Genomic DNA, 25895 nt, shown 5'->3' on the forward strand with positions numbered 1-25895 from the left:
AACATTTGGGCTCATCGCCCCATTGAGATATTTATCTGGATAGTTTTCTTTTGAAAATGGTAGTGAAATTGTCATGAATATGATGGAGAGGAAAAAGTCAAGGTAAAAGAAGAGTTGAGGTAAATACTTTAACTATGATTGAGAAGCCCAGGTCCTGAATGTGATGGAAGGCTGTAGAATCCATGATGCATGTATATGAGTTAGGTTTCTAAATTGAAGGACTCTCTTCAGTAGAGAGAAGTGCTAAATGTAAGTCCTCTCCTCCCTCTCCTCCCCTACTCTCCTCTCCCTTTCCACTACCCTCTCTTCTCTCATATTATTTTTGGTCCATACCCAGTGATGCTGAGGGCTTACTCCTGGCTCTGTGCTCATGGATCACTCCTGATGGTGATCAGGGGGATCAAATGCAGTCCTGGTGATCTAACTGATGTCAGCTGCAAGAAAGAATTGTGCCTTAATCACTGTATTGCGCTCTGGCTCAATTTAATTGCTTTAAATATTCATCAATAGGTAAAACTATATTACTATATATTATATATATTACTAGATATTACTAGATACACTATGCTACTCTTATTTACTAAGGAATAAGTAAATTAAAACTAAGAATTGACATTAGTTAATAAGAAATGTATATAACGGCCTCATGATTTATTATAAGGAATAATAAAAGAAACTGCAATCAATGTGTGTATACTTCTTATCATCTTTGTGCTTGGCCGGAACATTGTTTGTTAATAAATTATAAAAATTATCAGGCTGAGAGATAGTACAGATGTTAAGGCATTTGCCTTGTATGCAATTTGTACCACTTTGATCTTTGGTACAACATATGGTCCTCTGGTTACCACCAGAAGTAAAACCTGAATGCAGAGCCAGAAGTCCTGAAAAACACTTGATGTGGCCCAACTCTGCCCTCCTCTACCAATTATGCAGTCTTCAAGGAGAAAGAAACTTTTATAGACAGTATTACAGATTGGCAACTGTGAGCATAATTATAATGTGTAGGGTGTTTGCCTTGCACGAAGCCAACATGGTTGACTAGAGTTTGATTCCTCCGCCCCTCTCGGAGAGCCTGGCAAGCTACTGAGAGTATCTTGCCCACACGGCAGAGCCTGGCAAGCTACCCGTGACGTACTCGATATGCCAAACACAGTAACAACAAATCTCATGATGGAGACGTTACTGGGCCTGCTCGAGCAAATTGATGAACAATGGGAGGACCATGACCGTGATTGAGTAAAATGACCCTAGGTGTACAATGTCATCCCATACTCTTAGCATCAGCTAACTGACTTAGGAAAGAGCATAACTCTAAAGCAGCCATAGTGATTTCTTATTAACTATAAATGATCATGTGTAATAGTGCATAGAGTTCCTAGTTATCTTAGTAGGAAGTGAGAAAATTACCCATACAGTATGATCGAGATGAATTGGACCAATTTTATTCCCTTCGGGTCTTTGGAGTAAGAAACTAGAAGAAATAGCAATAAAATTGTTAGTGGCAGCAAGATGAACTATAAACACAAAGAATTCTGATAGAGAGGGCTCAGTACCACTTGGACAATGAGGAACTTGTGGGTGGGAAGAAGCTAAGAATAAGAAAGAGATGGAAAACATACCGAGAAGGGGGTGAAAATGTAAATCTATGTGATTTTCCCAAGGCCATAAACTGAGTGACTAGCAAACATCGAAATCAGAAAACTAACTTTTTTGTTCTTTTCTCTTTTTGTAACAAATAAATGCCTTTGAGTATCATATGGTATCTTCCAAATCTGTTTGGGAATAAAAATCAACTTAAAAGCTTTTGAAACATGCATTGCTCATATCTGGGCCTCACTTCTGAATATTCTTCACTAAGTCTGGATGAAACCTTTGGGTCTGTACTTTTTACAAGTTCATCAGATAATTCTGATGTGAAAGGTCATTAGATAATATTTGGGAATCACTTTCCCAGGACATAGCTCTGCACCCAATCACTGCTTAATAGTTACTTATTTTAAATTCAGGTCCAGGAAGAGCTCGTTGTTACTATGGTGACAGAGCAGGCATTAATAGGAATATTTATATTACTAAAATTGGAAATGAAGGGAATCGCATTACTAACGTAGCAATTACTCTTTCCTGGGCTGGTACCGAACCTAGAAGCTCCTATTTAGAAAGCAAATCATGAATTATCCCCCTGGATCTTTAGCAAAATAACTATGCCTGGATTTCCACTACATGTTTTGTGAGTTTTCACATCTTCGTAAGCATATCTGTGCATAGAATAGTATTTTTAAGAAGTTCCCTCCAGAATAATGAAGTGAATGAATTCATAATTGAAATTCATAGAAATATATGGAGCTCTTCAGAATAGGGCCTGTGCATATGGGATGCATATTTAAAGAAAGGAGCCTTTTGTTATTATCAATTTGTGGATATTTTATAAGTTTATAGGATTGTAAATGTTTTTTCTTAGAAGTTTAATCATGCCTGACACCAAAGTGCCAATAATTCTCCACCAAGATACATAAGATCTATCTCTTCTACTTTCTATTCATCACATAACCTCAGTTCTGCTGTCAGAGTCTAAGGTTCTGATTTCATTACACATTTTTCATTCCCCTTCTTTTTTTCTTTATAGCATACCAATGTGTTAGATAACATGTTTGTCTTTCTCCTTCTGACTTACTTTGCTTAGCATGTCATTCGTGCTTAGTTATGCTTAAGTTGTAGCAAAAATCAAAATTTCTGTTTTCTCATAGCTGAGTAATATTCCGTCATGTGTACATTTCACTCATATATACGTTACTAATTTATCTGTTGTTAAGTTCTTAAAATGAAACCTTTTAATTTTGAACACAGTATTCTTGATTTTTACATATGCATACCTACACTACACAGTCAGAACTCAACAAATCCCTTGTTGGTTAGGAATTTGGGTCAAAGTCACAGTAATATTTTAATTTCCATTTATTTTCCACCTTTAACCTTCATTCTTCTCTCTTTACTTCCTAAAACATAGTAAAGAAATTTATTTTAATATGGAGAATTTCAAGAAGTCCTTCATGTTCTCCAAGTAAGGCATGCCTTCTCAATGCAGTTGCTTCACCAAAAGAGGATCATGAATTAGTTATTTGAACAACCAAAATATTGTAGAAATAATAATGACTTGTCATCCTCCACAGATAGCTGTATGTAGTATATAAATTAATAAGCAATGAGTCTGTGATATTACAATTCACAGTGTTGATATATTATTTAGGAGATTATTTCTACAAAGTCTCTTCAGGTGGGAAGTGATGGTTAAGATATTGAGATTTTTTTAAGCACTAAAATGTCTGGGCCACCTAGCGTTTCAACTTTGTTTCAGTATACATATAGATTGATAGAAGGAATTTCAGTGATAAGTGGCCAAATGAGCCAGTCAGGATGTATGGCTCCCTGGCTGACCGTTATACCCTCCCTGGGTCATGTCACATGGGCAACCATGTGTTCTGTTTGAGTGACTGAACTTTGAAGGATGCAGACCTCTGAGTTCCACAAGAGTAAAGAGTAATCAACTGATATTATTGGATATTATAATAGTGGAAAAGCCAACTGGTGGAAGCATTCTCAAAATATTATTCATTTTTAAAATGTCTCAAGAAATGGCAAAAAACAGAAAGCCTAAAAATAATTTAATTCAGGCATTATGACTTAACTCTGTTGAGTTCAAAGTCATTAATGAAGTAGAAGTGTTGGATGTATATTGTATTTAGTCTAATTTTATATGAAAAAATTTCTAATGGAGTATTTATTTGATTATTCAGGTAAATTCATGATCTAGATTAACGTGAACGCTTTTCTCAAAGTAGTGACTTTTTTGTAGCCAACATTATGAGTTGTGCTGACTTTAACAATACATTACTTTTAAGTTATAATTACCATGCATACAATGAAATTCTGAGACAAATACAAATAAGTTAAAGATTAAGTTGCAAATATATTACATTTAAACTTCTCAAAATATTTCTCTAGACTGAAAGTTTCATATTAATCTCCTACAATCGTTTATTTCACTTCGGAAATTTCCCATTCATTGGTAGCAAACACTTGTGATAGCAGCACATTACAATTACAAACTATTGGTATGATATTATAAATTTAATTAAATTGTTACATTCATAGTGCTGTGCATAGAGTAACATTGCCTTTCACATTGTGATATGAAGAGATTTTGGCATTATCTTTAGAACTACGCATTCAAACATCCAACCATGAAATTTGGCTCCTGCGCTTAATGTCTTATATGTGAGCCCATTAAAATTATTCTATTTTGTTAAGGTAATGTTGATTACAACACTGTATGAGTTTCAGATGTACAACTGTACTCCTCAGAACATTTATACAGCATACCACCTCTATGGGCTGGAGTGATAGCACAGCTGGTAGGGCATTTATTTGCCTTGCACACGGCTGACCCGGCTTCGATTCCTCCGCCCTCTCAGAGAGCCCAGCAAGCTACCAAGAGTATCTCACCCACAAGGCAAACCCTGGCAAGCTACCGGTGATGTATTCTATATGCCAAAAACAGTAACAACAAGTCTCACAATTTGTTGTGCAATGTTACTGGTGCCCGCTTGAGCAAATCAATGAACAATGGGAGGACAGTGCTGCAGTGCTGCAGTGCTACCAGCTCTATCACCGCAGATCTAATTACCATCTACTTCCGTCTGACTGATACCTCTACCACTTCCGCATGCCCAACATCCTTCCCATCTGAGTAACACAATTTTCTTATTAGAATCTATGGGTTTGTTTTGTCTGTATATTTAACAGGTACCCCTTTATACACCATATCATTGTATTTATTCTGCTGATACTCTCTGCTGAAGAAGCTGCTCTCTACAGACTTTGTAATAATCCAGTTCGAGAGTACCATCTTTTTCTGCGGAGTCCCATAATGATATCATATCACAGCAGTTCATGAAATTATTTCAGAATACAGTGGACTATTAGGGCATTGATCCTTTATCATGCTATACAATCTATGAGCTAAATTTCCTAGTAAAGGACTTTGATCTTCTAGGCACCAATTATTGGTAAATTCATTAGTTATACCCCATTTATAGAACTGGAATATCATGCATTGTTCCATAACAAAATATTGACGAATGCTATTTTAGACAATTTGAGCTGCCCACTAATGTGAAGAAATGTTTTAGTAGTATAGTCTTGGAAACAGTTTACTTTCGATTTATGACAAAAATATACAGTGGACATTTTATATGTTACTAGCAAAACATTAGATCCGAGAGAACTTTTATTTTTCTTAATAACAAAGTTAACAAATCATTTTCCTGGGGAATTCGAGTAATTTTTATTGCTTCACCTAAACTTGGATTAATAATTTCTAGGATGATTTAGAATAGTCTTAAGGGTGCCTTGGTATTCACTTATTTAGCAATATGTATGTCTAATTATCTCAAATATACAAAATTTTCTAAAAGTATTTATTTGCCTGCTCGGATTGGAGCTGAGCATCCTCCACCCAGATCCTCCATCTTCCAGTAGGCGGGGGTCACACCCACCAACTGCTCCCCCCCTTCGCCCCCGTTGTAATCCCATCAACGGCCAAGACCCAGAGACTATAAAACCCAGCTCCCAGAAGCGCGTGGCCAATGGCCACACGACATCTTATTATCTCATTCTTGCTTTGGACAACCTGGCAGGCTACGAATGTAACCTGCCCACACGGCAGAGTCTGGCAAACTCCCCGTGGCGTACCCAATATGCCAAATACCAGTAACAATGATGGGTCTCATTCTCCTAACCCTGAAAGAGCCTTGAATGTGGCACTTTTTAGAATCGAAGGAGACATTGCTGGTGCCTGCTCAAGGCAATCGACAGACAACAGGATGATCATGATCATGATCGTGATTTATTTGTACATATACATTGCTTTAAAGCTAAGATACTGTGCTAATTCAGAATTTTTATGTTATTTGAAAGGTGTACATGAGAATACCACTGATTCTCTCTGCCACTAAAAATATTCCACAAAGTATTTCAGAGTATATGAGACTTAGAAAATTGTCATTACTTCATATTTGAAAATGCTTTAACTCAGCTTTGTTCTGCAGAAAACTGAGAGGACATTGGGTTATCTCTTTATGCCTTATTTTTTAATAATCAGACTCATTTGACGGTAGCTGCTGAAGACATTTTAAGTGTCAACATTACTACTCCTCTCTTTCTTTTCTTTCTAGTAATGGAAAATTAGATGGGCATTTTCTCCCTATAGTCATGGTTATGGATTGTTGACATTCTCTACATATCTATTACAGAGAGCTCTATAAAAAGGTTCGTGGCGCTAGCAAAAGCATATCTACCAGACAGATGTATCTCTTACTTGCAGTGGAATTCCTCTAGGGTCATACAAGGCAGATGGCTTAATAATTACTTCTTAAGAGTTCATGAAGACCAGCTATTCAAGGTCAGTAGGGGTGCTGAAAATGCCCATATTGATAAATATGTTCCACACGATAAGTATGGGCAGAGGGAGTGATTGTCCTTATTTGGTCCCCCACCCAGCTGGGTCTAGCTCACTGTGGACATTTGATGAATATTAATTGAGGTGGAAATTAATTGAAGCAGTGAACTCCCAATGAGGGAGGACAATGACTGAGGGCATGTTATCAATTGACATGTGGTGGGTTTTCCTTTTTCGCTCATACCCTAGAAGAAATAAAGATTTAAGGCTTAGTCATTTTCTCCTACTGGCAGCTCCATCTGGCATCCATGTAAAGAGGTATGTAATGCAACCTAATGTTTTGTCGTGATACAGACTTTGGCACAAGGTTTACATGGGGGTGAGTCAGTGGAGAAACCCTTCAAGCGGACTCCTGCAGTTAGAGTGGCATAGAGCCTTTGCTAATCTTTTTCATTTCTATGGGTTTAGCCTTTGGAATTATGGGACCAAGCCACAACTCGGCATGCAAAAGTCATAATAATGATGATTTCATCTCAGGCTGTTTGTAGAGCTCTGACTCCCCTGTGGAGTATGAGAGTTAGGGGAAAGACAGGTTACATAACAGGGACAAGTAAATACAGATCGGTTGACTGTGTAGTAGCTGGCGTTTTCATTGGTACCTGTAGAAAAGTGTTGCTCTGTGAAGAAAATCAAAAGAGCTTTTTTTTCATTTATATAATTTTTGGCAATGCTGAGGTTTTTTTCTAGCATTCAAACTCATAGGATCAGGATTTATTTGTTTGTTTTCCCAAGGGCAAAATATACAAATTTATTCATATCTCTCATCTCACTTATTTATTGGGTTGTTTCTATTTTGTATTACAGTTCCCCACCATATTTTAAGTTTTTTTGGTCTTATTTTTGGTCTTATAATCTACTTTACATGAAATATTTTTGGAGGGTGGTTTGTATAACACCTCAGGACTTACTTCTGGCTCTGCACTCAGCGATCACGCTTAGCAGGGATTGGGGACCATATGCTAAGAACCCAGGTTGCCTGTGTGCAAGATAATCACCCTTTCTGCTCTACTATTTCTCTAGCCCCAACATCTAAAATCTTTTTGGACAATTTTAAACACTATTTATATTATCTTATTTATGGGAATTATATTTATCCCAGTTGACCCTGACAGAATGTGTTGAAACTTAGAGCCTTCTCTGCTTGTTTTGAGATGACTCCACTGGGATAATGTTATGACCTGATTCCTGTTCTTGTGTAGTTATCACATTAATAATGGAAAAAAGACACATAAAATGTGCAGAATATATTAATTAAATGTAATTATGTGGTTTGTGAGTAATAAATATATTTATCAAAATTAAATGTATACTTATTATTTTCTTTAAAATTAAAGGATAAAATACTTTAATTTACTTGGTTTTCTGGAAAATTCAAGAAAAACCTTTGTATTGCAAGTGATAAGACACTTTAAAACCACAAGATAACTATCAAGGACACTGAAGTCATAGTGCCATACCACCTCATCTTAAGAAAACTCAGATTTGGGGCTGGAGTGATAGCACAGTGGGTAGGGCATTTGCCTTGCATGCGGCCGACCCGGATTGGATTCCCAGCATCTGATATGGTCTCCTGGGCACCGCCAGGGGTAATTCCTGAGTGCATGAGCCAGGAGTAACCCCTGTGCATTGCTGGGTGTGACCCAAAAAGAAAAAAAAAGAAATAAAAGAAAACTCAGATTTGTTGTAATGGTTTATAAACAGGGAGAATATGGCTACTTGAGAACCTGAGAGATGCTTTCACAATGAGAAAATTTACTTTGAGGGAATCAAAAATAGAAGCAAGACTTTTCTCAAGCATTAGATACATTAAGAGCCGCTTTCCCACGGCTCTGAGGTGTGTATTTTTAAAGCAAATTTCTGAAAACTAAAAGATCTCATCTCAACCTTTTCTTAAGATTTGAAACCAAGCATAGCCATACCAAAGCAATGCTGCCATTCTTGTTAATGTTGATTATGGATTGCTCTGCAAAGCTGTTATAATTCAATTTTGAATAGAATAAATTGTTTAGATTTCCTGGAAAATGAATATGCTTTCTTTTTGAAATTTTATTAAATTGTTTTTTATAGCTGGTGCTTATAAGCAAAGTCCAATCAAAGATTTGATGGAGAAGTTTTTAGAGATTTTAATTGAATAACCTATTCTATGTGTTGAATACACATTAATGCTTACACGAGACTTAGGAAATTATGCTACTAAATAGACTTTTATATCTCCAATTCTTAATGATATGCGAATATATATAGGCTATTGCTAAAGAGGTATTTTTAGGCATCTCCAATATAAGACATTCCACACTGAACTCATTATCCTACCTATCTTCAAGCAAATGTATGTTCCAAAATGCTACCACTTAGCTAATCTAAATATTGCGAATGAGTTCAATATCTTTTCTGTCACTCACTGTTAGTGATAGACTTATATCAGTGATCTTCAATCACTTTCAATCACTGGTGCTGGTATGCAGGTACAGAAAGTTTGAAAACTGTTGTTATACCTGCCAGTATGTGGACTGGAAATCAGAACAGGTACCCATCTGCATGTGTAAAAAGATTTAAGAACATTATTCTAGATGTTCTCAAAAATCAGTCAAAATTAATGTCTTATCAAAGAGGCCAGATAAATAGTACTGGGGTTTAGGTACTTGCATTATATATGGCTACTTGGCTCTGTGCTCAGGGGTTATTCCTGCTGTTGTTCTTGGCACCATATGAATTGCGGGGATCAAATCAGGAATGGCTGTTTGCAAGGTAAGTGACTTAAACCTTGCACTATTTCTCCGACCTCAAATTTGAAATTTTTAGGATTTTTTAAGTATACAATTCAGTTGTATTAATTGTATTTGCAGTATTGTGAAACATTTGCCACTATCTTCATCAGTCCTATTAGCCTGAAACCATCATATAGATTCCCCATGTCTTTTGTTGACTCCCAGATACTTCATGTTTTGGGACATTGTTTTAAGTGAGAAAGACTCCTTGGTTGCTTTCTTCTCTGATTATTTGTGTAAGAATGCAATCAACTGTTATGTATTGACTTTGTAGCTGGCTAATTTGTTTCATTGGTTTATTGTTTCTAGGAATTTTGGGGGGTTCTTTAGGGTCTTCTAAGTATATTATCATGTCATCTGCAAGAGATAATTTGATTTCTTTCTTTCCAGTTTGCATTTCATTAATTTATATTTCTTGTCTGATTGCTGTAGCTAGGATTTATAATACTATATTAAATAAAAGTGGAGACAGTGGACGTCATTACTTCATACCTGATCACGTGGTGAATGCTATCAGTTCATCACCATTAAGAATGATACTAGCTTGGGCTTATTATAGATGATCATTACTATCTTGACTATCTTGAGGAAAGTTTCTTCCACCTCTATTTTGTTGAGGAATTTTATCATTAACTGATGCTAAACCTTGTAAAGTATTTTTTTCTACATTTTTATATGATCTTATTTTATCTTTGTTTTGACTAATGTTGGTCATTATATTAATTTATTTGCATATATTGAATCATCCTTGAATCCCTTGGGATGAATCCCACTTAATCATGATGTGTTGGATATTAACCCAAAGTGTTTTAGGCTTCATCGGTGAATTGCCCCTTTTCCTCCCACCAGAGAAGCTTATAGTGCCCTTGTGAGCTTCCCTACTCCCCTGAGTTTATCTTTAACCTCTCCTTTGTGCTTTACCTGTCATTGTCATAGTTCCCCAAGTCAGTATTGGTTACTTATAAGCCAACAATTTCTGGTAATTCTGGGCTATGTATTTGTAGTGAATTGCTTGCGTTCTATTTCCCCTATAGCCTTTTCATGTTACTATAGAGCAATGTTCTTTGCTTAAACATAGAAAGACCTTAAGGCTATGTTTCTAATATCTGGGAGTTGCTTGACTCTGACATATATCTACCCCCGAACATCCATCAGAATTTCTTGACTCAGGCTTCAGTTGCTATAGTTCCTAACACCCAAAACGGGAAGTCCTGCTATGGAACTGGGATGGTCCTGGGGCGAGTAGCAAAGCTACCCTGGCATCAAAATGGGACATTTTAGAAAGCACAAATGCATGGTCTTTATGCAAGCTGTTATGACTTAAGAGACAGGACCCCCATGGGGAAGGACAAGCTGAACCTGCCTAGGACTTAGTCTGGAATTTATGGTAAAAGCTTTGCTTGTTCTCAGAGCTCAGAGAACTAAGTTTTGGAATCTATATCTCTTGCTATGTTTATCCAAATAACTGCAAGTATTAATAAGAAGTAAACTTAATTGTTTAATACGTAAAACTTACGGGAAAGAGAAAAGCAATACAGATGTCCCTGGGAGACAGAGTGTCTCCGTGAGCTAATCTCCCCCAGAGAATTTCCTTTGCTGAAATGTTTACCTCTGTAAATGATCAACCACACATATGCGCAGTCCTATACTTCAAACCCTTTCAGATGTTCTATATGTATACTAGCAGCTCTGCATTAAACGGGCCATTTTTACCATCTATCCATGAGTCCCCTGTCTCTTTGTTACTCTGATTGGGTGACCTGGTGTGGACTGGGAGGCAGCTCTCGACAACCGAATGTACAGGTGTGTTTCTTTAGGTGTGTGAGCAGAAATATTAAAAACTTTGCTGAGCCTTCTTTTCATGCATAAACGCTAATCATAGTACTTCTTGATTTAGCATTCCTGTAACTAGTAAATAGTGTCCATTACTGTCTCTAATTATTTTCTTTATGTTGAATACTGTTTGGTTTAAGTATGGCTGCCACAGCTTATTTTTTATCTGTCATTGACTCCTTGGATTTTTCTCTATCCTTTCACTTTGATTCTGTATTCATACTGTGAGTTAAGGTGTCTTTATTGTAGGCAATAAAAAGGCAGGTTTTCTTTTCTTATCCACCCATCTTCTCTATGTCTTTTTATAGGAAAATTTAGTTCATTGACATTGAGAGAATATTTATATAAGGGACCATGTTGCCATTTTTGTGGAATCATTTCATTTTTGCAAGTGTCTGGGTTTTTTTTTTTTGCTTTTTGGGTCACACCTGGCGATGCACAGGGATTACTCCTGGCTCTGCACTCAGAAGTTACTCCTGGCGGTGCTCAGGGGACCATATGGGATGCTGGGAATCGAACCTGGGTCAGCTGCATGCAAGGGAAACGCCCGACCCTCTGTGCTATCTCTCCATCCCATCTGTTTGTTTTTTAAAGGTAGCCTTTTAGTAATTCTTGCAGGTTTGTTTTATTTATTGCAAATACTGCCAGCTCATTTTTGTCTGAAAGGGTTCCTATCCTTCTCACAAGTTTAAGGGAGAAATTTGCACAATTGGACGTCTTTCCCATTTAATACTTTGAATATGTCATTGAATTCTTTTCTTGCTTGTATGATATCAAATGGAAAGTCTGTTGTGATTCTTGTGTTTATTTTTACATTTTATTTAATGAAAGAACTGTGATTTACAAAATTATTGATAGTTGGGTTTTAGGTATAAAATATTTTAGCCTCAATCTCACCACCTGTGTCAACTTCCCTCCACCATTATTCCCATGCTAATTTTCATGATGTTTCCTCTGTATTTGAGGGTATTTTTTCTCTCTTGCCACTTCAAGTTGTCTGTTCTTTGTCTTTTGCTTTTACCATTTTGGTCACGTTATGTCTCAGAGTTGTTTTGTTTGAGTTTGTTTGCTACTTGTTGGGTCTCTTGAATCTGTACAGAAGCCTTTCCCCAGAAACTGGGGAAGTTCTCAGTTATTATTTCTTCGACCATTCTTTCTCCCCCCTTCTCTTTTCTCTCTCTTTCTTGTATTCCTATAACTCAGAGATTATTCCACTTACAATTATTATCTGTCAAGTACATATTGTATTCTCTTCCATTTGTCTACTTCTCTTGATTTCTGTCACCTCATTATTGTTGATGGATGGTCTTTTGCCAACAATGTTGATGTTATGGTTCTGTGCATACTGAGTTCTGTTGCTATGGATTGCTAATAACTAAAAAAGGAGATAGATGAAGACTTTATGCAATGGAAATTGATTGTTTATCCATTTTCCATGCTCATGTATTGGAAGAATCAATATTGTTAAAGTGACTGTGCTACCTAAACTGCTGTATCGATTCAACACAGTTCCCGTCCAAATTCAGATGACATTCTTCAAGGACCTAGACAAGCCAGTAGGGAAGTTTTTATGAAATCATTACACAATCTGAATAGCCAAAGCCTTACTGAAAAATAAGAAACTATTTTATTTATAAAAATAAAAATAAAAATTTATTACTGGGCCCGCTCGAGCAAATCGACGATCAACGGGAGGGCCTTTACCTTTACCTTTACCTTTACCTCATTACCTAATTTTGAACTGTACTCTAGAGCTATAGTCATCAAAATATCATGGTACTGGAATAAAGAAGACTTTCTGACCAGTTGGTCAGAATCTAGTACCCAAGGTCAAATCCCCACTTGTATGGACAAATAATTTTTGACCAAAGAGCTGAGAACAATAAATGTAGTAATTATAGCCTCTTCAATAAATTGTGCAGGGAAAACTTAAGAAACACATGTAAAAAAATCAAAGCTGGATCCATACCTTACATTTACACAAAAGTCTCATTCAAAGTGGATCAAAGACCTTGAGATTCAACTGGAAACTATAAAAATAGAGAAAAATAGAGGCAGAATGTGCCAAGATTTGGGCCTCAAAGGGATCTTCAATGATATGATGCTACTGGTAATAGCAACCAAATTTTTAAAAAGCCTATGGAGCTATATAAAATTAAAGAGTTTTTTTAGCCTTTTTGCCATACCCAGCTGTGCTCATTGGTTACTCTTGGCTACTCTTGATTACTCAGGGGTCACTCCAGAAAGTGCTCTGGGAACCATACGGGATACTAGGGATTAAACCCGGGTTGGTCACATGTAAGGCAAATGCTCTAATCATTATACTATCCTTTCAGTGCCCAGATTAAAGAGTTTATACATGGCAAAAGAAACAATGGTTAATACTAAAGGACAGATAACTGAATAGGAAAAAGCTCTCATTCAACACATCAGATAATGGGTTTATATCCAAGATACATAAAATACTTGCAAAAATCCACAAAAAAATCCCCCTAAAATCTATCAAATGGGAAGAAGAAATAAATAGACTTTTTGGAAGAAGACAGGCAGATGGCCAATAGCCACATGAAAAATGAAAAATGTTCATCATCATTTATCACTAGGGAATTCCAAATCAAGACAACCAGTGAAAATGATTCATATGAACATAGTGGGAACAATCTGTGTTAGCATGGATATGGTGAAAAAGGAACTCTCATCTACTGCTGGTGGGAATGTTGTCTGGTTTAGCCCCTAGGGAAAATATCGTGGAGAGTTCTCAGTAAACTTCGAATTGAACTGCCATAAGTCTCAGAAGCACCACTATTAGGACACAAAAACATTCCTTCAAACGTCAAGTGCACATCATTACCCATTGTACAACTTAGTACAATAGCAATTCCAATAACAGATGAAAGGATTATGAAGATGCGGTATACATAACAAAATATAATACAGCTGCAAAGAACTGTGAAATCATACAATTTGCTACAATCTAGATGGAACTATAAAGACATCCTATTGTGTGATGTAAGCTAGAAGAAGTAGGACATGATGCTGCACTTATTTTTTGGTAGATAGACTAACTGGATGAGGGAATGCAATGATGTATAAGGAGAATTCCTCAGTCATGTATAAGGAGAATTCCTCAGTCACCCTTGGTCACAGAATATAGGAAGGAGAAGGACAGAGAGGAAAGAAGTTAGGGCCAGAAGGAAGAAATGAGAAAGGGAAGTTATGGCAGCAGGGGTTACAAGCCTCAGGTATATTGGTAATGCCGGGGGGTGATATGGCTATATATCTCATTTACAGATTCCACTGTTCTTCCTGCATTAACATATGCCTCAGAGACCTGGGCCCTATGCAAACAAGATGAGAACGCCATTCAGGTCTCCCAAAGAAGAATAGAAAGAGCTTTGCTTGGAATATCACGTTTCACTCAAATGAGAGAAAGAATCCGGAGTTCTGACATCCGTCGACGATCAAGGATCAGGGACGCTGTCTCATTTGCCAAGGTGTCGAAAATCAGATGGGCTGGTCACGTAATGAGATTTAAAGACGACCGTTGGACTAGAGCTGTTACTGATTGGATTCCACGGGATGTCAAGAGACCGCGTGGCCGCCCACCTACCAGATGGTCAGACTTCTTTGTCAAGGTCATGAACGATCGGTTTGAGGCCCTCCATGTTCCCGGAGCGAAGAGATGCCATTGGGCTACACTAGCACGCGACAGGGACAAATGGAGACGTTACTGGCGCCCGCTCGAGCAAATCGACGACTAACGGGAAGTTAAGTGATTAAGTGACAGATTCGATCAATGATGCTGAAAACATAAGATCCAAATCACAACCACTAAGCTTTCAAATGTGCCTGTCAAGGTGATGGGCTGGGGCTCTGGGGGGAATTTAGGAATATGGGCGGAGGGAAGATGACAGTGGGTGGGATTTGTGCTAGAACATTATGTGTCTAAAACTCAACTTCAGTAACTTTGTAAATTACAGCTCTTTAATTACATAAAACACTCCATAATTTAAAAAGTAAATAAAAATAATAACAAGAAAGAAAATCTGAAACCATTAAGCTTTTAACTGTATTTTCCCTTCCCCATCTATTCTGTGCCTCTATGAATTTGCTTATTGTAGATATGTCATATATGTGGACTCATATAGAGTTTTCCCTTTATGTCTGTCATATTTCACTTAGCATGTTTTCAAGGTTTCTATATGTTGTAGCATTGTTAGGAATTAATTCCTTTTAAAAGTTGATTCATAAATGTACACTTACATTTTCCTTAGCCATTCATCTTTTGGTGGAAATTTGCATGGCCTTTGCCTTTGTCTAAGTCTGTGATGCTGCAATGCATATTATCACATAATATGTCTTTTAAGAGCAGAGTTTTGGTTTTTGTATTTTGGGTTATTGTTTGTTTGGTTCTTGGGTCACACCCCTTGGTGCTCAGATCTTGCTCCTGGCTTTGCTCTCAGGAATCAATCCTGGCAGACTCAGGGTACCTTAAGAGGTACTGAGGATTCAAACCCATTAGGCACGTGCAAGGCAAATGCCCCATGCCCACTGTTCTATCTCTCTGGACCCTAATACCAGTTTTAAGTGCACATGAGTTTATACTTAGGAAAGGAGTTGTTGCGTCATAAATTAATTCTGACTTTGATTTTTTTTCGAGAAACTACCATACTGTTTTCATAGCAGGTGATTCATTTTACACTTTTACTAGCAATATTCTAGGGTTACAAAGTCTCCAATTTCTCTACCCCACTTGTTCTTTTCTTTTCTTCTTCTTATAAATATCTTTATGTGTGTGAAATGGTTTTGTAGCAACTGTTGTATCCAGGATTACTCATGGATGTGAGATATGATTAAGAAATCTAGAGTATGGATATGGGCCATATTTTTGATTCCTGGGAGGAGTACTCAGCTCTAAAGAGACTGTTGGAGAATTTTTATATAATTTCTACACAAAAATAGACAGCATTCCTGTATATCTACAACCTTCTTATATAGTAATTTTGTTGCCAAGACGTTCCCTTAATTCCCTAGGTTTTCATGAGCCTACAAGTATTTGCAAGCAAAACTTCACAGAAGACAACTAAATAAATAAGTCTTACAGTCGAGGTCCAGCAAAGTAGCATAATAAAAAAGTCATATTTTTAAGAAGTACTTAAGACAGCCCCTTTAGCAGTTTGTGGGAATAGCATCTAAAACATTATTTCCATAGAGAAAAGCTTGATATGATAACAGTGTCTGAAAGAATACCTGAAGCAACTTCCATTACAGATTTTGCATAGTTTAAAATATAGGGAAAAATTGAAATATGTTTGTGTGGTATTAGGAGGAATGTGAAATTTTTCTTATTCCTTTTTAACCCTTAACTATTTTTTCTCTTTAATACCCAGGTGAAAGTCCCTATTGATGAATGAATTTATTCTGATCAACTTTATGGTATATCAGTGCTTACTTACTCCTCGGCACAAAGAAACAGGAAGAGTGACCGAAACTATACCCGAGCCAAAACAAAGGGTAGTCACTAGTTCTATAAAAGTTGTGAAGTGTTCCCCAGAGAAAATGGTGCAAATTCAGGATACTTTTTAAAAGTGATTTTTCTTAGCATTGGCATAATAACTGCTACTGTAAAGGCTTTAAGTATATGTGTTTTTGTCAAGTTTGTGCATACATGATCTAACACAGAGATGATCTTTTCTGTGCTATGTAAATCTGTGAGTGGACCTAACTGATATGCTAAAGAAAATAATTTGCACATATAGAGTAAGTGTTGATTTAGGAGGTAGTACAGACCAGTTTTCTTTTGTACCATCTTAGAGTCTAGAGAAGCTTGGTTCCACTAACTATCTCTATAACTTTCTTTGAGTCTCAGTTTTTTTTTTATCTGCAGTATAGCAATAGCAGTGTAGCACTGTAGCACTGTCTTCCCATTGTTCGATTTGCTTGAGCAGGCATCAGTAACGTACTCATTGTGAGACTTGTTGTTACTGTTTTTGGCATATCAAATACACCACAAGGAGCTTGTGCAGGCAGAATACTCTTGGTCTTTCTGCGCTCTCTGAGAGGGACAGAGGAATTGAACCCAGGTTGGCTGTGTACAAGGCAAACGCCATGCCCACTGTGCTATCACTCCAGCCCAGTATAGCAGTAAAAAGTAAAAGTAAAGGCCCTCCCGTTGATCATCGAGCGGGCCCAGTAACGTCTCCATTGGAGACTTTGTTGTTACTGTGTCTGGCATATCGAATACTCTCGGCAGCTTGCCGGGCTCTCCGAGAGGGGCGGAGGAATCGAACTCGGGTCGGCCATGTTGGCTGTGTGCAAGGCAAACGCCCTACCCGCTGTGCTATCGCTCCAGCGGTAATATTTCATAATATAATTATGAGGATTATTTGACCAATTATCTGTAATATGCTTAGTAAAATACCTAAAGATTCCTTAACTGCTTAATTAAAATAAAATAATATTTATGAATGTATCATAAAAATTCAATAAACAGTACATATTATCACACTTTTATTTGTTTGGAAGATAATTTTAGTAGATACACACTTTAATAGTATGTTTTATAGAAACATAAAACTAATAAACAAAATGATAGTAAATGTTGTTATGGAAAATTTAGGGTAATAATACTTTGCCAGGGAGAAGCTAGAGGAGAAGAAATGCTTTACTTATTCTACTATGATGAGAACAACCCAAAGCTGCAGTTAATCCGTTCCAGAATCCATGAATTCTCTGGAATGCTACTAAGTATAGGCAATGGCTAGTTTAGAATATTGTGGATGATATTTAAAATTAAATCACCACTAAATTTTCTTTAAAACACAGAGTTAATACTGCATTCTCATTTCCACTAATCCCTTGATATCAAAAATATCTTCCCATCGTTCATCATCACAACAGATGATTCAGAAAAACTTTACCCCAAACCTTCTTTTAAAATGCTGCAAAAAGGCACTCTTTACAATAGCCAAAATCTGGAAAAAACCTGAGTGCCCGAGAACAGATGACTGGTTAAAGAAGCTTTGGTACATTTACACAATGGAGTACTATGTAGCTGTTAGAAAAGATGAAGTTATGAAATTTACATACAAGTGGTACTACATGGAAAGTATCATGTTAAGCGAAATGAGTCAGAAAGAGCGGGATAGACACAGAAAGATTGCATTCATCTGGAGAACATAAAGCAACAAAACGGGAGACTAACACCCAGGAAAGGCTCAGATTAGTACCAGGAATTTTGCTCCATGACTTGAAGGCCAGCCACATGTGCTAGGTGAGAAGGAAGCTCAGATAGAGAAGAGAGCACCAAATAAAGGGTGTTGTGAAGACCCTCCCAGGGTGGGAGAGACATGCTAAAAGTGGTCTATAGACCAAACATGACTGCCACTCAATGCCTCTCTGGCAAAACACAGTACCCAAAAGAAGAGAGAGAGAACAGGGAGGAATGCCCTGCCACAGCGGCAGGGTGGGATGGGGGGGGGAGGATGGGGGGTGGGAGGGATGCTAGGACCCGTGGTGGGGGAGGATGGGCACTGGTGGAGGGATGGGTACTTGATCATTGTATAACTGAAACCCAAGCACAAAAATTTATAAGTCTATAAGTGTACTTCATGGTGTTTCACTAATAAAAAAATGATAAAAAAAATAAAATGCTGCAAAAAGGACTAGACTTGATTTTGTTCTAATTGGTGAAAACGAGACTCCATTGGGTACCTTGAGTGTCACTCAATCTGTTTCCTTTCTATATAAAAATAGGTTGTATTTATTTCCTTTATTAAGCTAGGGTTTCTCAACTTCTTGTAGGTCGATGAAAAAATGGTCCTACCGCTAAGTAAATGAGGCAAAGATACCCAGACTATAATCATTTCTCTCTTTTACTCTAGCTGGAATAAACCAGGACACAAACAACAAACACCAAGCTGAAAATCTTTCAAGGATAAGCAACCTTGAGGGCTGGGTTAACCTACCTCATTTGCCACAGATAGAAGGGCTGATGTAATAATAGTTTGTAGTTAAATTAAGAAGTGCATGGATGCATCAAAATATTACAGAAACGAATTAACTTTTAGGGTTTAAAGATTCCAGAGAAAGTTACAATTTTCATTTTCAACATAAGCAAAAAAGTCCATTATTGTTTTTGACATCTTATTCCAATATTTCTTTTTTGGTGCCTCATTAGAACAAAATATTTTAGAGCTCTCAGTTTCTATTTATTGAATTATTTTGTACATTTTATGTCCAAAAGGATATTATGTAGTCCTTATAATCGGGATTTATAGTAGTCTAGTGCTTAGCAATTGGGGCATTATAGGCAATTTGTGTGTTAATCTTTAAGTGTGGCACACTTTCTGTATAACGTTGAATAATATCTGAGATATCATTTACTCATATTTATTGTGGGAATAATATGACATACTGAATAAGATTGCTGTAAGGAGTAAATGAAATCATGTATGTAAAGACTAGATAATATATAAAATCTAACAAGGAAAGCCTTTATCTGCATCTAACAAGTACTGCTTTATCTCCCTTAGTGGCCAAATTGCTTCTCTGTATCATTTTCTTCGGTGTTAAAATATTTATACTTGTTTTAAAATGGTATAAATTAAGTAATATATGTGTAATATTTCAAAATAGTTCATCATAGTATATACTTTATTGGGTTGGTATCATTAATTTTCATTTTGTTATGATGCTTTTAATATTGCTAGTACTATTGGAGTTTCTGAAAAATAAGCGTTCTAGTATGACTGTGGATACAGTTTGAGTTGTTCCTGAAAGATGGAATTATTTTGGTAGAAAGAGAAGGATTATGGGAGAAAAGTGAGTAAAAATCCTCAGTATAGATAGAAATGGGTTAGACTGATCAGGAAGTCAAAATGTCTTTAGAAAATATTCAGATCATTAATTTTGGGCTTGATTATTACTCTATCACTATATCACTGTCATCCCATTCGTCGATTTACTCGAGTGGGCGCCAGTAGCAGACTTGATTATAGAGGGTTAAATGCTGAGGTCGGGGCTGGAGAGATAGCACAGTGGTAGGGCGTTTGCCTTGCATGCAGCCGGCCCAGCCAAGCCGGGTTCGATTCCTCTGCCCCTCTCAAAGAGCCCGGCAAGCTACCCAGAGTATCTCACCCGCTCGACTAGAGCCTGGCAAGCTACCCGTGATGTATTCAATATGCCAAACACAGTAACAACAAGTCTCACGATGGAGACGTTACTGGGCCCGCTCAAGCAAAATCGATGAACAACAGGAGCATCGTGCTACCATACCATGCTAAATGCTGAGGTCATAACTATGGTTCTAATTTTACATGTCCTTCAGTACATGTCCACTTGACTTCAATTAACACTCAGAATAATAATTCCTACGCTAATAATAGAAAGAGACTGGTTCAGTCTGGGTCCTGTTTGCACGACCCTCTCTTCCCTCTGTGGTACAATCATCCATGGCCAAGGGTTTGAGTCATGGAGCATATTAATGTGAGAATTAAGTAGTATGACTATGATTTGCCTTGCCTGCAGCCAGCATGGCGGAGCCAGGTTCAATTCCTCCGCCCCTCTCGGAGAGCCCAGCAAGCTACTGGGAGTATCTCGCCCGCACAACAAAGCCTGGCAAGCTACCCATGACGTATTCAATACGCCAAACATAGTAACAACAAGTCTCAAAATGGAGATGTTACTGGGCCCACTGGAGCAAAATCGATGAACAATAGGACAGTATTTGACTATGATTTGCAAAATATGCATCATTTTGCATAAGTATTTGGTTTGAGAATTAGGCAGACAGGATAATCTCTAAGAAACTTTGTATTATACATCACTGTCTTCCAGTGTTTGATATACAGTAGGTATTCAAATGAATTTTTGCTACATTGAATAACACTTAGGAAGGATACTTAGAATTTCTTCTTGTATTCAACATAGATATACAGTCCAGCCTCTGTATTCATATTAAAATTGATACCTTTTAAACATTCTCAATGATTAAGAATTCCCAGGCCATGTCCATAAGGTTTTTAAAATCACTTTCTTATTGGACGATACCATATGGTTTAGAAGGTCCAGTCCTCAAATTCTATGTGAAGTATGATGCAAAAGGTATATATATATATATATATATATATATATATATATATATATATATTATTTTCTATATAGTTGCATTAAAACTTAAAGGAGTCAATTTTGCCTAAGAATAGAATAGTTTCATTTCTTTTTTTAAATTTCCTTTTTAAATCCATACTGTTTAACTCCTCTGACAAATCTACTATCATAGAGTTTGTTTATGAAGCAGTACAGAAAACTTCCATTTCAAGAATGGGCCATTTCAAGTTTTCATGAAGTTTTAAAAAATATACAGAATAAAAATAATTCATAAGTGTTGTCTGATTTCTTTAATAACTCCATCAATTTTATCCTCAAAAATAAAAATCTAAAAAAATTCAGTAATTTATTTATTTTCTCATAATTATTTATGTCCTTTATTAGTCTCCTTTAATTATATGTGATAGTATCATAATTTTTATAATAAAACTTTTTGAGAGGGCTTTTGAATAATGAAAGTATAAAAGTTCCTAAGGCCTTCATTAAATTGAGCTAAAGACAGAATAAACATATATGAGCCATGAATTTCAGAGCACAATTGGTTTCATGTATTCAAAAAATTAATTCATATCATATGACTTTAATTAAGTGTTCCTCATTTATTTCCCTCATTTTATTGCGTTCCCATGATTTACAGTGTGTTAATGGTATCTTCATGCATATGCTGTTTCAGCACCATGCCCACTAGCAGAGTGCCCACTTCCCACCACCACTATTGACCCCTGCCATCTACTCCCACCCCAGGGAAGCTCAGTTTTGAAAATGATCATAACTCCACAATTCTGTTTTATCTGGTGATTTGTTTCTTCTTTATATGAATATTTTTTCTCTCAAATCAGACTCATCATTATGTATCTGACCCTCTCTTTTTGACAGGCTTTGTTTGACACGATACCCTCTAGTCCTATCCAAATAGTGACAAATTGCATCATTTGAACTTTTATTGAAGCTGCTTAGCTGTGTATATATGCCACAACTTCATTTTTTTATTGATTTTTTGTGGTTTACAGTACTGTTAATAATGGTTTCTCATGCACATAATTCCAACATTACACCATCATCATCAGTGTACACACCTCCGTCTCTCCAAGGACCCAGAAGAACAGATCAGTTCTTCTGTTTTGTTGCCTTTGAACTGTTTTCTCTACCTCACTGTGTGCCTTTAAGTTCCACATATGAGAAAAATCATTCTGTATCTATTTCTTTCAGTCTGACTGACTTCACTTAGCATGATATATTTAGTTCCACCCTTGTTGCGAATAATACATGATTTTGTTCTTTCTTAGAGCTGCATAGTATTCCACTGTGTATATTTACCACAGCTTCTTGATTTTGTAGTTGGGCATTTGGGTTGTTTCCATCTCTTGGCTATTGTACTAAATGCAGCAATTAACATACATGTGCAAATATACTTTTGAATTATTGGGGTGATTTTTTTGGTTTGTGGGATAGATACCAAGAACTGGTATTGCTGGATTAAGTGGGAGTTATAGTATACTATTTTTGAGAGTTCTCCATATTGTTATCTATTTAAGCTGGAGCAGATGGCACTCCCACCAACAATGGATGCAGATTCCTTTTTCACCACAACCCTGCCAACACTGGCTATTTCCAGACTTGTTGATAATGTGCTTTTCTCACAGTTATGATGACATCTCTTTGTTTTGATTTGCATTTTTCTAATTGAGTGACTATGGCTCTTTTGCTTATGCCTCTTGTATGCCACAATTGATCGATCCACTCATCCATAATTGGACATTTGGGCGGTTTTCATATCCTGGCTATTGTACTAGGTGCTACAATGAATGTAGGTATGCATATGCCCTTCCATTAATATTTTTGTGTTTTAAAGATAGATGCCAAGGTGTGTTATCACTGAGTAGAATTGAAGTTCTATTTTTCTTTTTTTGAGAAATGTTAATACTGCTTTCTGTAGAGTTTTAATCAGAAGACATCACCAACAGGGTTTCTTTCTCATCACATGCCTTCCAACACTGTTTATTTCCTGTCTTCAAGGTATATGTCATTTTCAGTGGCATAAGTTAATATCTTGTTATTGTTTTGATTTGTGTTTCTCTAAGCATTAAGAAGGATGAACACTTTTCCATATGCCTATTTCCCGTCTGTATGTTTTTCTCCTTTCTCCATTTTGTATAATTAATTTTCATTAAAAACATCATGATTTACTAAGTTGTTCATTATACAGTTGTTTCAAGCATTTAATGTTCCCTCTCCTTATTTCTGAATGGGGTTATTGGATACTATTTTTGTTCAGCTTTATCGGTGCCTCATAAACCTTGGATATTAACCCTCTATCAGCCTTTTTGTGTGAAAGTATTTTTTTCTCATTCAGTAGAGTGTGATTTTATTTTAGCTCTCTTTTCTTTTACCATTCAAAACCTTTTTAATTTGATGTAGTCCTGTGTTTATTTTTTATTGTATTTGTTATTAGAGTCAAATTATTGTAATTGCTGTTATTGTTGAGGACATCTCTAAGTTTATTTCATGGAGAGTTCTGTGTATGTTTCTCCGTGTGATTTTTAAAAATTGGCTTTGATATTTTCTTCAGGATTGTATTCCACTTCAAGTTAATTTTTGTGAAATTTGAGATATGGTTCCAGATTCAGTTTTTCACATATATCTATCAAGTTTTACCAGCACCATTTGTTGAAGAGACTGCTTGCTCTACTTCATGTATTTAATGACTTTGTCATAGATTTGAGAATGCTGAGATAATGTTTTCCCCATTTAAATGTATCCCATTCACAAACTCAGGCATCTTATTAAGGTACGGAAAACCTGTTTTGTTCGATTTTTGTTTGGGGGCTACACCGGACAATGCGCAGGGCTTACTCCTGGCTCTGTACCCAGATCACTCCTGATACTGCTTGAGGGACCATTTCAGGACCAGGGACTGAAACCGGGTCAGCTGCATGCAAGGCAAGTGTCCTGCACACTGTAGTATCTCTCTGTCCCCTGGAAAACATGTTTTTAACCTCGTTACTGAAATGCATTTTTGCCATCTATAACATCTGGCATCATCTCATTTCTAAAAAGAAAAATTAATCATTTTTGTAGGAGTGGACTACACGTGTCTGTCCTTAGAGTTTAGTTCTAGCTCTTTCCCCAGGGATCACTCCTGCAGGTGCTTGGTGAGCAATATGCAGTGCTAGATATTGAACCAGATGAGTCGTGGGCAAGGCAAACTCTTTAACATCTATATTATCACACTGGCCCCAACTTTATTTATTTTTAATTGAGAAAGCAGTGGTTTACAAGAGTTTAATCACTTTAAGTTTTATATATAGTATAATATCACCAATATCACCATACCTGCTATCAAAGTGTCAATGTCCCCCTACCACCATCCATAGGACCTTTCGTATTACCACCCAATCGCCTTGGTGGAAATTTCATCATTATGGGTTTTAGTGGTAATTTGAGCATGTTGAGTACTATGATATGAGTATTTAATTTTTAACTTGTATTCAGAATTATTCATCTCAGAATTGTTAGATAAAAGACAGGGCATACTTTTGACAGTGGACATACCGTATTTATTAGGGCCTGGTGATATACATATATGGACATCCTCAGATTACTCCTATTTTTCCTTAACTTTTGACCCAATTGTCATTCTCTACCTTTGGTTCTGATGGTCTTGGGATGAACTTAATTCAAAGTCTGGCTGTGTCTCTATGCTCTTCCCTGTGAGCATACTGATAGGAACATTCTGGCCTGAATCAAATAAACTATCTTACGGCCAGCCTGCAACTTCTTTCCTCTATTCATAGCTCTACGAAGAAAAAGCAACTAATATTTTGAGTGACCTTCTGCACTCACAGTTCCCATCTGTTGTGGCCTGAAATTATCATCTAAGTTCTTGCCTTGTGAGGATCTGCAGGGTGCCCCTTGATCTGTCAACCAAGCATGAGCAGTTACACAAATAGAATACAATTTCCAAGGCAGACAGGCTGGTTGAATCGGGCTCCCTTTGCCCATTCTTTTACCATGTTATAAAACTAAGCAGTTCCTGTCTGCTGCTCATAGACAGAGACCTTTTTAAAATTCTGTCAAACCTGATCCCAGGCACTTGCCAGAGAAGGCTGTCTTGTTAACTGATACCAGTAATGAAGTACATCTGACACTAGGCTTCTTTTGAGTCATAGGTGTCTCCATTTTCAGATCAAATTCTTTCATTAAAACAATGAGTAGTTTTTCTATAATAATAAGGACATATGCTTATTACATAAAGTTAGGAAAATATATAAAAGAGCAAAGCAGGAAGTAACAATTCCTTAAAGGCCAATACTTGCACACAGCCAGTGTTAATTTTTTTACAATATCATTGTTCGGCTTTGAGATTTTACTCTGTAAATAACTTTTGTAATACTAAATTTAAACATTCATTTAATGGGATATTTTTAAAGTATCATTCTAATTAATGTGTATTAGTTCATTATTTAAGTACACTTATTTAAGTACACTTAAATAATGAACTAACACACATTATTTTAAAATAATTTATTTATTCACTCACCCGATATTGGTCATTGCACATGCAGGCTTCCAGTTATTCAGAATGATAAATACTCTGTCCAAATATTCATTGGTCTCCGTAATTATTACCTTAAGATAGGCATCTACATGTTCATCTTTTAAATTCT

Source organism: Sorex fumeus, unplaced genomic scaffold, assembly GCF_029834395.1.
Source record: "Sorex fumeus unplaced genomic scaffold, SorFum_2.1 ptg000086l, whole genome shotgun sequence".
NCBI lineage: Eukaryota > Metazoa > Chordata > Mammalia > Eulipotyphla > Soricidae > Sorex > Sorex fumeus.